Below are 9100 nucleotides of genomic sequence, written 5' to 3'. Positions count from 1 at the left end.
GCAAAGAGAATATCGAGGGACCAAATTGTTATTTTTATTAACATCAAGGCAACACAGTATATCAGAAAAACAGATAGGTATAAACACATTGCTAGGGTACCTGGGGTGGTAGCTAGGCTCTTTCTAGCATTACTAACATGTTGCTAACATATTTTAGCATGATTATCATGTTACTAGCATGTTGTTAGCATGATTAGCATGTTTCTAACATGATTAGCATGTTGCAAGCACAATTAGCATGTCACTAGCATTTTGCAAGCATGATAAGCATGTTACTAGCATGTTTCTAACATGGTTAGTGTGTTGGTAGCATGATTAGCAAGTTACTAGCATGTTTCTAGCATGATTACATGTTACTTACATGTTGTTAACATAATTAGCAAGTTACTTACATGTTGTTATCATTATTGTAGCATGATTAGGATGTTACTAGCATGTTTCTAACATGATTAGCATGTTACTAGCATTTAGTTAACATGATTAGCATGTTACTAGCATGACATTAGCATGGCTTTAACATGATTAGCATGTTACTAGCATGATTACCCTGTTACTAGCATAATGCTAGCATGTTTATAACATGTTTAACAAGTTGCTAGCATGTTTCTAGCATGATTAGCATGTTACTAGCATGATGCTAACATGTTTATATCATGTTTATCAAATTGTTAGCATATTTCTAGCATGAATAACATGTTACTAGCGTGGTGTATTAACATTTTGCTAGCATGATTAGCAAGTTTGCTAGCATGTTGATATCATGATTCTAGGATGATTAACATGTTACTAACATGATTCTAGCATTATTAGCATGTTACTAGCATGATGCTAGCATAATTCTAGCATGTTTAACAAGTTGCTACCATGTTTCTATCATGATTAACACGTTACTAGCATTTTGTTAACATGTTTCTAGCATGATTAACAAGTTACTATCATGTTCCAAGTATGATTCTAGCATGCTACTAACATGCTACTAACATGATTCTAGCATGATTAGCATTTTACTAGCATGATGCTAACATGTATCTAGCATGATTAGCACATTACTACTTTTTTAGCATGATTGGCAAGTTACTAGCACGTTTCTAGCATGATTAGCATGTAAAAAAACCAGCTGATTCAGTAAAAAAAAAAAAAAACAGCTAAAAATCAGCTAAGACCAGCCTGGCCTGCTAAAAAGTGACCAAACCATTTTAAAACCAGCTTGGGAGACCAGTCAAAGTAGTCAATCAGCTAAGGTTTTTTTTTTTCTGTAGGGAGTTGTTAAGCTTTGCTATAGCAATAGACAGCTTAAATACACCAACAGTCTTACTGTATAAAAGTTCTCACCCCCTCAATGAAAGTCTTTGGGATGAAATACGAGTTTCAAGCATTGAAATTCAAATAAGTACAAGCTAGACAGAGAAATATGAAATAACTTTTTTTTTTGTTTTTGGGATGAAGTCCCAAATTCATTCAGGTGTCGTTTGAAAAATGTCAGGGATTCAGCATTCCGGATAGGGGTGGGAAGATCATTCCACCAGCCAGGAACAGTGAACGAGAATGTTCTGGAAAGTGATTGTGTGCCTCTTTGTGATGGTACCACGAGGCGCCGCTCACTAGCGGATCTCAGACTTCTGGAGGGGATGTAGATTTGTAGAAGTGAGTGGAAGTAGGCAGGTGCTGAGCCTGTAGCTGTTCTATATGCAAGCATCAATGTCTTGATCTTGATGCGATCTGCAACCGGGAGCCAGTGCAGGGAGATAAAGAGAGGTGTGACGTGGGCTCGTTAAAGATCAGTCGTGCCGCTGCATTCTGAATCATTTGTAGAGGTTTGACTGTGCATGATGAAAGTCCAGCCAGAAGAGCATTGCAATAGTCCAGTCTAGAAATGACAAGGGCCTGGACAAGAAGTTGTGCAGCATGCTCCGTTAGGAAGGAACTGATCTTTCTGATGTTGTGCAATGCAAACCTACAAGATCGAGCAGTCTTTGCAATGTGGTCTTTGAAAGTCAGCTGGTCATCAAAGATTACACCAAGATTTCTGACCGGACTTGATGGGGTAATTGTTGATGAACCTACAGTATATATATATAAGTATTCAGACCCTTTGCTGTGACACTCATATATTTAACTCATGTGCTGTCCATTTCTTCTGATCATCCTTGAGATGGTTCTACACCTTTATTTGAGTCCAGCTGTGTTTGATTATGCTGATTGGACTTGATTAGGAAAGCCACACACCTGTCTATATAAGACCTTACTGCTCACAGTGCATGTCAGAGCAAATGAGAATTATGAGGTCAAAGGAACTGCCTGAAGAGCTCAGAGACAGAATTGTGGCAAGGCACAGATCTGGCCAAGGTTACAAAAAAATTTCTGCTGCACTTAAGGTTCCCAAGAGCACAGTGGCCTCCATTCCTTAAATGGAAGACGTTTGGGATGACCAGAACCCTTCCTAGAGCTGGCCGTCTGGCCAAACTGAGCTATCGGGGGAGAAGAGCCTTGGTGAGAGAGGTAAAGAAGAACCCAAAGATCACTGTGGCTGAGCTCCAGAGATGCAGTCGGGAGATGGGAGGAAGTTGTAGAAAGTCAATCATCACTGCAGCCCTCCACCAGTCGGGGCTTTATGGCAGAGTGGCCCGACGGAAGCCTCTCCTCAGTGCAAGACACATGAAAGCCTGCATGGAGTTTGCTAAAAAACACCTGAATAAGATTCTCTGGTCTGATGAGACCAAGATATAACTTTTTGGCCTTAATTCTAAGCGGTATGTGTGGAGAAAACCAGGCACTGCTCATCACCTGTCCAATACAGTCCCAACAGTGAAGCATGGTGGTGGCAGCATCATGCTGTGGGGGTGTTTTTCAGCTGCAGGGACAGGACGACTGGTTGCAATTGAGGGAAAGATGAATGCGGCCAAGTACAGGGATATCCTGGACGAAAACCTTCTCCAGAGTGCTCGGGACCTCAGACTGGGCCGAAGGTTTATCTTCCAACAAGACAATGACCCTAAGCACACAGCTAAAATAATGAAGGAGTGGCTTCACAACAACTCTGTGACTGTTCTTGAATGGCCCAGCCAGAGCCCTGACTTAAACCCAATTGAGCATCTCTGGAGAGACCTAAAAATTGCTGTCCACCAACGTTTACCATCCAACCTGACAGAACTGGAGAGGCTCTGCAAGGAGGAATGGCAGAGGATCCCCAAATCCAGGTGTGAAAAACTTGTTGCATCTTTCCCAAAAAGACTCATGGCTGTATTAGATCAAAAGGGTGCTTCTACTAAATACTGAGCAAAGGGTCTGAATACTTAGGACCATGTGATATTTCAGTTTTTCTTTTTTAATAAATCTGCAAAAATGTCAACAATTCTGTGTTTTTCTGTCAATATGGGGTGCTGTGTGTACATTAATGAGGAAAAAAAAATAACTGAAATGATTTTAGCAAATGGCTGCAATATCACAAAGAGTGAAAAATTTAAGGGGGTCTGAATACTTTCCGTACCCACTGTATATATATATACATACATTTGTATAAGCAAAACATGAAATACAGCATAAAATATGGTAATGATATAAATTAAAGACCACATTTTTCCCCCATTAAAAAAAATGTGCAGCACTTTAAATCAAAATTCAAAATGCAGTTTTGCTTCCCTCAATTCAAATTAATTTAAAACCGAAGACATGTGTTGGAATTTAAAAGGCATTCTCAGTTCAATTCGAATTAGCTTAAAACCGTGATGTGAATCATTCCAAAGCAGTCACTTATGAGGTTCTAGTCCAGTGAAGATGTTGCTGTGGAAGGCAGCAGCTGACAGCAGGGCAGCTTACTAAGGCTTTGGAACAGAGCCCTTGTGTGAGAGCCGCGTGTGTTGAGATACTTGTAAGCAGCTCTTATTAAAGAGACGCTGGATGTCATTCTGCTCGGCAGACCTATGGGACAACTGCCAATAAAAGTGCGTCCCCAGGAGTGTTGAAACAGAGATAACAGTCGGTAACTGACACGAAGTGCATGGCAGCAGAGGGCTTCTCTGAAGGACAGAGGTCGGAGTTGTGCGGAATTGTGATAAACATCCCGGCTGTCACAGTGTTCGTGACTGAGAGATCGACTGCAATGTTACAGAACTGAATACTTTTATTTTCCCTTGTAGCATTTGGGCACAAGCTGATATTCTGATATCAGTGGTGTAAATTATACTCGCAACATGAGAATGCAAGACATGAACATAATTCCATATGATTTAAAAATAATCACATTAATCACATTATATGTGCCAATTATGTAATGAAATTCATCACAACCACATTTCACATTAAAATTCTCCAAACTCGGTTACAAATATTGTGTGAAGCATTGAATATATATTAAATAGGCTTTAGAATTGTGTATACAATTTGTTTTGTTTCCATATCACTGAAAAAAACAGACTATGTATTTCCATATCATAGAACTAAATTAAAAACATTTAAATAGACAGACAGACAGACAGACATATAGATAGATAGATAGATAGATAGATAGATAGATAGATAGATAGATATTAACTTATAAAGTTAAATAAATTTACACCACTGCTCAAAAATAATTAAGTGAAAATAATTAAGATTTATTAATATTACTGTAAAAGTAGTTTCTTCTGCTCACCAAGTCTTGATTTATTTGATCAAAAATACAATAAAATTTGTAATATTGTGAAATATTGTTACAATTTAAAAGGCTAGTTTTCTATTTTAATATATTTGAAAATGTCATTTATTCACTCAGTATTACTAGATCCTTCAGCAATAATTCTAATATGCTGAATGTAGAATTTTCTTGTAGAAACCATGATATGTTTTTAGGATTATTTGATAAATAGAAAGTTCAAAAGGATTAATTAATTAATTCATTCATTCATTCATTTATGCAGCCAGGTTGTTAATTAATGTATGTGTTTAGAAAGTGACTTTCGAAAATAAACCTCCACTGAGAAATAATAACTGGAATAAAACCTGTAACAACAACGCCTTTAAATGAAAGCTTTCAAATGCAGCACTTAGTGCAAACAGAATTAGCTGATATATTATGGCATAAAGTGCCCTTTCCAAAACATTGCATCTAGTACTCACATAAACAAATGCATATGATTTATTCTGACTGACGCCATCAAAGTGAAAATAAGGTCTCTGATTCTCTGAAATTGCTGCACGAAAGAGCTCGGAGGCAGGTGAACAGCTTTCCATAAAACACAAGACACAGCCTTATCAGGTTTGAAACAGTCTAGACATTTTTATCTTCCAGCTTGTGACAGAAAGATACCCTGTATTAAATGTCTGTGGACCATTTTGTTTTGTTTTTTAAACCAGCTTGAGGATCAAGCTTAATAATGTTCTGGTTTAGGCATTAGCCCTGATAGGACTGAGAATGCTCTCTTCACACAGCTTTATATCATTTAATCTTTGAGTTAGAATCCATTTAACATGTTTGTTGTCACATCTGTCAAGCAGGATCTTGTACTCACATAAACAACCTATGGGACAACTGCCAATAAAAGTGCGTCCCCAGGAGTGTTGAAACAGAGATAACAGTCGTAACTGACACGAAGTGCATGGCAGCAGAGGGCTTCTCTGAAGGACAGAGGTCGGAGTTGTGCGGAATTGTGATAAACATCCCGGCTGTCACAGTGTTCGTGACTGAGAGATCGACTGCAATGTTACAGAACTGAATACTTTTATTTTCCCTTGTAGCATTTGGGCACAAGCTGATATTCTGATATCAGTGGTGTAAATTATACTCGCAACATGAGAATGCAAGACATGAACATAATTCCATATGATTTAAAAATAATCACATTAATCACATTATATGTGCCAATTATGTAATGAAATTCATCACAACCACATTTCACATTAAAATTCTCCAAACTCGGTTACAAATATTGTGTGAAGCATTGAATATATATTAAATAGGCTTTAGAATTGTGTATACAATTTGTTTTGTTTCCATATCACTGAAAAAAACAGACTATGTATTTCCATATCATAGAACTAAATTAAAAACATTTAAATAGACAGACAGACAGACAGACATATAGATAGATAGATAGATAGATAGATAGATAGATAGATAGATAGATAATATTGGCTATGAGAGCATGACCTGGCTGCTTTAAGCTTCTAATTAAAGTGATATGACTAGTGATTATTAATGCAGTGGGCTGGTTAGAGAAGGTCATAATGAATCTAGCAGTCCAAAATCACCAGTAGTTTATCTATTCAAATCATATATAATATAGAACAACAATCATTCTCATAGTGTAGTGGTACAGTATATACAGTATACTATAATCTATATCTATCTATCTATCTATCTATCTATCTATCTATCTATCTATCTATCTATCTATCTATCTATCTATCTATCTATCTCTACACAGTGACTGCTAAATGAATAAATGCAAATATATTAAATTGATAACAACTGACTGAAAAGTTATCATGAGTAACTTTTGATCTTTGTCCCCCTTTTTTAATCATGTGGTGGAAACAAGCTCCCATACTTATAAAAGTAGTTTCTTTCCCCCACTTCACAGAAACATCTTCCCCACTGACTTCCATTTAAAGTTATTTTTGTTGACTGTTCCATCATATACAGACCAGCCAAAATATGGCATCTTTTATTTATCGATAATAATTTCAGAAAAAAATATTGTTTAGTTATTGTTGCAAACCTAAAAGAAACAGTTTCTGAATTTCACTATGCAAACCGTTCTCAAACAGGCAGTATTTGCATTTGAAATGAGTTTTGATGACAGACTGACTTTATCATATCGAGTCTCTTTGACAGTCATCTTTATGACAGTCCCTCGAGCCATTAATACCACCCCCTCTGCTTACCTCTTCTGTTTCTGAGCTTATTTCCCCAAAGACTTCCATTACCTTAAATTTTATTCGCCTGTTTGCACTGCATGCTGGGAATCCCAACAGATTGTTGTGTGATATCTGGTGAGTGATGAAATCAGATAGATTGAGGGCGCTCAGGTCGCCATAAAATTAATGAACTACGTCTGAATAGCGATCTAGTCTTCCTCAGAGTCCCACCTCTTATAATTGACATCTAAACTGCTGCCACACTGGTGCAAGATCTCAGAGCTGCCTCTGAGACTCTGATAGCATTTGGTATTAGATTATTATGTTTTTAGCATTTCTTATTAATGTAATAGATAATGCTGTTGATTCATTCTTCATAGAATAACTTAACTGTAATTGTTCACATCAAATAAATTAGACTGTGATATATAAATCTGAATATATAAATGTAAATTGTGAATATATTGTTATGTCTGAATATATAAATGTAAATTGTGAATATATATAGAAGTGAATCTGAATATAAAGAAGTGAATCTGAATATATTGTTATAAGTCTGAACATATAAATGTAAATCTGAATATATAGTTGTAAGTCTGGATATATAGAAGTAAATCTGAATATATAGTTATAATTCTGAATATATACATGTAAATCTGAATATATAGTTATAAGCCTGAATATACAGAAGTAAATCTGAATATATAGTTATAATTCTGAATATATAAATATAAATCTGAATATGTAGTTATAAGTCTGAATATATAGAAGTAAATCTGAATATATAGTTATAAGCCTGAATATATCAATGTCAATTGTGAATATATAGAAGTGAATCTGAATATATAGTTATAAGTCTGAATATATAGAAGTGAATCTGAATATATAGTTATAAGCCTGAATATATCAATGTCAATTGTGAATATATAGAAGTGAATCTGAATATATAGTTATAAGTCTGAATATATAGAAGTGAATCTGAATATATAGTTATAATTCTGAATATATAAATTTAAATTTTTACTATATAGATATAAATTAGAATATATAAATGTACATTTTGAATATATAGAAGTGAATCTGAATATATAGAAGTGAATCTGAATATATCAATGTCAATTGTGAATATATAGAAGTGAATCTGAATATATAGTTATAAGCCTGAATATATCAATGTCAATTGTGAATATATAGAAGTGAATCTGAATATATAGTTATGTCTGAATATATAGAAGTGAATCTGAATATATAGTTTTAAGTCTGAATATATAGAAGGGAATCTGAATATATAGTTATAATTCGTAAATAAATAATTCTATAAGTTTGAATATATAAATGTAAATCATTGATATACATGCATATCATGGAATCTTAAAGTATGTATAAATCCTGAATATACTGTATAAATGCAAATATGGATATATATTGTCTACATCTCAATATAACTATATCTTTATTATAAGGCATATCAATAGACTTTTTATTATACCTGTGCATACTGTATATAGTTATCAATGTAAATATTTTACTATATTAATTAATTGTAAGTGCATCTCACTTATCTAAACCAAAATGAGTACTTTTTCATATACTAATGAAAATGTGCCAAAAGGTCCTCACAGTCAGTGACAATGCTAATACCCATCTTTTCTACACAGTTCAGCATGGCTGAGAGGGCTAGGGAAATTGCCAACAACATCATATGTTTTCAAATAGTAATTGAAGTGAATAGAGGCAATTGCAGCAGCATGTGATAGACAGTAATAATTAAAATAATGAATATAGTACAATATCTGCATTGATACATGTACAGGATACATAGGCATACCGTTTTCATTAAAAAAGCAAGAACATCTGCCTATTGACATGCCTAATAATAAAGATGCATTTATGTTGAAATGTAGACTATATATATTCAGATTTGCATTTATATACTCAAGATTTATAAACATGCATTATGATTTACTATTATGTAATTAGAATAATAAATATAAATTCACAATTTACATTTATATATTCAAAATGTACAACTATTTTTCATATTTACCTCTATTCATTCAGACTTTAACTATATATTCAGATTTAGAAGCATATATTCAGATTCACATTAATATATTCAGATTTATAAGAATATATTCACATTTACTTCTATATATTCAGACTTATAAGTATATATTCAGATTTACTTATATATATTCAGACATATACAATATATATATATATATATGTATACATATATACTGTAGTTAAAGGCATGGTTTTGGGA

Source organism: Sinocyclocheilus grahami, unplaced genomic scaffold, assembly GCF_001515645.1.
Source record: "Sinocyclocheilus grahami isolate Dianchi unplaced genomic scaffold, SAMN03320097.WGS_v1.1 scaffold1124.1, whole genome shotgun sequence".
In the NCBI taxonomy this organism is placed as follows: domain Eukaryota; kingdom Metazoa; phylum Chordata; class Actinopteri; order Cypriniformes; family Cyprinidae; genus Sinocyclocheilus; species Sinocyclocheilus grahami.
Note: the sequence above shows the minus strand (reverse complement) of the source record.